The sequence below is a fragment of the Schistocerca gregaria genome, unplaced genomic scaffold (assembly GCF_023897955.1).
Source record: "Schistocerca gregaria isolate iqSchGreg1 unplaced genomic scaffold, iqSchGreg1.2 ptg001169l, whole genome shotgun sequence".
Lineage (NCBI taxonomy): Eukaryota > Metazoa > Arthropoda > Insecta > Orthoptera > Acrididae > Schistocerca > Schistocerca gregaria.
In genome coordinates, this window is record NW_026062500.1 from 27,501 (window position 1) to 31,204 (window position 3,704).

Here is a 3,704-nt window from a genome sequence, read left to right on the forward strand (position 1 = left end):
CCGAGCAGCAGACGGCGTCGCGGCGCCGAGTGCCAGGCGGCGGCGCATCCTCAACGCACACAGTCCTCAATCAGACCAGCACACTGCAGATGTCCACCGCGCTTCGCACCGGGCTCGGCTGAACCAACTTTGGCCGCCAGGCGCCGCGTGCAGGGTGCGCCGCAGCGTAGCTGCGCCGCCTGCCGGGCCCGTCGGCTGGCGCTCCTGCCACTCGGCGCCCCCCACCAGCCGCCTGTTGCGCGTGCGCCCACGCAGCGCGCGGCCAACACGCCGGGCGGCCCCCCTTCACCGGCCGGGAACAGTCCCACCAAGCCACCGCCGCGTATCGCTTCATACCCACATGGGCCTAGTCACGCGTGTGGATGTGGCGGGTACCGCTGAAACAACCGGTTAATAGCTGTACCGATCGTCGCCATCACAGATTCACCTCCAGCGTGAACAACCGCTCAACAACGGATTTCCAGTTCATTTGCGTATCTTGGGCAGTAAACGTAGATGTCCACCTACATTTGCGAATTCAACAATTCTTGCATGCCAGGATGTCATGTGTCACGACACGCTACATCAGACCACATACACACTGCGACATGTGCAGAAGAGAACACGTGGAAGGTGGCCCGCGCACGTATGCGATGTACCTTCCGCGATCCACTGTCAACCGGCATCTGCGGCATGTCCCAGATATGGAACGCGGTCCACCAGGGTAGCACTTTGTGTGAGGCAATACGACAAAGTCGGAATACACGCGTCACTACATCAGACGGCTCACGCTGACCTGACCTGACCTGACTCACCGCACCACCACCCCCAGCGACCCAGGGTGACATACAATGCGTTCGTACGTTCCTCCCACACGCCTCTACGGCGTACCACAGTGCAACCTAGCTGTTATTGGGAGACGAGACAAGTAGCATCAAGCACAACATATGGAAATTGAGATTCGACACCGTTGGGCACAGCCAGCGTACGGTCACACGTATCACACTACTTCACTCTGTACGTAACGACCGATGATCGGTACAGCGTGTGGGTTACGCGTACGACATCAGCGGACAATGGACACAGACCATACCACGACGTACACTGAGGGCGTCGACATCTGAATGCAACTGAACAGCTGCGAGGCTCATTTAACACTCAAACGCCAGACCGACCAGCTTGAGAGGACAGAGACACAAAGAGGGGGACAGAGGGGGACAGAGGGGGGGGGAGGGGGGGGTCGGCGATATAGTCCTATTGCAGTACAATTGACAGTGGATAGCAGGAATATGTGGAAAGTAAGCAACACTCGCAAGACATCTACATGAGGATAACAACGACACCAGAGATTCCGAGCAGTGAACTATGTTAGGCAAAGGGACAACGTGGGTTAGGTTAAGGGACAACGTGGGTTAGGTTAAGGGACAACGTGGGTTAGGTTAAGGGACAACGTGGGTTAGGTTAAGGGACAACGTGGGTTAGGTTAAGGGACAACGTGGGTTAGGTTAAGGGACAACGTGGGTTAGGTTAAGGGACAACGTGGGTTAGGTTAAGGGACAACGTGGGTTAGGTTAAGGGACAACGTGGGTTAGGTTAAGGGACAACGTGGGTTAGGTTAAGGGACAACGTGGGTTAGGTTAAGGGACAACGTGGGTTAGGTTAAGGGACAACGTGGGTTAGGTTAAGGGACAACGTGGGTTAGGTTAAGGGACAACGTGGGTTAGGTTAAGGGACAACGTGGGTTAGGTTAAGGGACAACGTGGGTTAGGTTAAGGGACAACGTGGGTTAGGTTAAGGGACAACGTGGGTTAGGTTAAGGGACAACGTGGGTTAGGTTAAGGGACAACGTGGGTTAGGTTAAGGGACAACGTGGGTTAGGTTAAGGGACAACGTGGGTTAGGTTAAGGGACAACGTCGGTTAGGTTAAGGGACAACGTCGGTTAGGTTAAGGGACAACGTCGGTTAGGTTAAGGGACAACGTCGGTTAGGTTAAGGGACAACGTCGGTTAGGTTAAGGGACAACGTCGGTTAGGTTAAGGGACAACGTCGGTTAGGTTAAGGGACAACGTGGGTTAGGTTAAGGGACAACGTGGGTTAGGTTAAGGGACAACTTGAGTTAGGTTAAGGGACAACTTGAGTTAGGTTAAGGGACAAATTGAGTTAGGTTAAGGGACAAATTGAGTTAGGTTAAGGGACAAATTGAGTTAGGTTAAGGGACAAATTGAGTTAGGTTAAGGGACAACTTGAGTTAGGTTAAGGGACAAATTGAGTTAGGTTAAGGGACAAATTGAGTTAGGTTAAGGGACAAATTGAGTTAGGTTAAGGGACAACTTGAGTTAGGTTAAGGGACAACTTGAGTTAGGTTAAGGGACAACTTGAGTTAGGTTAAGGGACAACTTGAGTTAGGTTAAGGGACAACTTGAGTTAGGTTAAGGGACAACTTGAGTTAGGTTAAGGGACAACTTGAGTTAGGTTAAGGGACAACTTGAGTTAGGTTAAGGGACAACTTGAGTTAGGTTAAGGGACAACTTGAGTTAGGTTAAGGGACAACTTGAGTTAGGTTAAGGGACAACTTGAGTTAGGTTAAGGGGACAACTTGAGTTAGGTTAAGGGACAACTTGAGTTAGGTTAAGGGACAACTTGAGTTAGGTTAAGGGACAACTTGAGTTAGGTTAAGGGACAACTTGAGTTAGGTTAAGGGACAACTTGAGTTAGGTTAAGGGACAACGTGGGTTAGGTTAAGGGACAAATTGAGTTAGGTTAAGGGACAACTTGAGTAGGTTAAGGGACAACTTGAGTTAGGTTAAGGGACAACTTGAGTTAGGTTAAGGGACAACTTGAGTTAGGTTAAGGGACAACTTGAGTTAGGTTAAGGGACAACTTGAGTTAGGTTAAGGGACAACTTGAGTTAGGTTAAGGGACAACTTGAGTTAGGTTAAGGGACAACTTGAGTTAGGTTAAGGGACAACTTGAGTTAGGTTAAGGGACAACTTGAGTTAGGTTAAGGGACAACTTGAGTTAGGTTAAGGGACAACTTGAGTTAGGTTAAGGGACAACTTGAGTTAGGTTAAGGGACAACTTGAGTTAGGTTAAGGGACAACTTGAGTTAGGTTAAGGGACAACTTGAGTTAGGTTAAGGGACAAATTGAGTTAGGTTAAGGGACAAATTGAGTTAGGTTAAGGGACAAATTGAGTTAGGTTAAGGGACAAATTGAGTTAGGTTAAGGGACAAATTGAGTTAGGTTAAGGGACAAATTGAGTTAGGTTTAAGGGACAAATTGAGTTAGGTTAAGGGACAAATTGAGTTAGGTTAAGGGACAAATTGAGTTAGGTTAAGGGACAAATTGAGTTAGGTTAAGGGACAAATTGAGTTAGGTTAAGGGACAAATTGAGTTAGGTTAAGGGACAAATTGAGTTAGGTTAAGGGACAAATTGAGTTAGGTTAAGCGATAATCTGGTACAGCCACAGTTAGGTTAAGCGATAATCTGGTACAGCCACAGTTAGGTTAAGCGATAATCTGGTACAGCCACAGTTAGGTTTAAGCGATAATCTGGTACAGCCACAGTTAGGTTAAGCGATAATCTGGTACAGCCACAGTTAGGTTAAGCGATAAACTGGTACAGCCACAGTTAGGTTAAGCGATAAACTGGTACAGCCACAGTTAGGTTAAGCGATAAACTGGTACAGCCACAGTTAGGTTAAGCGATAAACTGGTACAGCCACA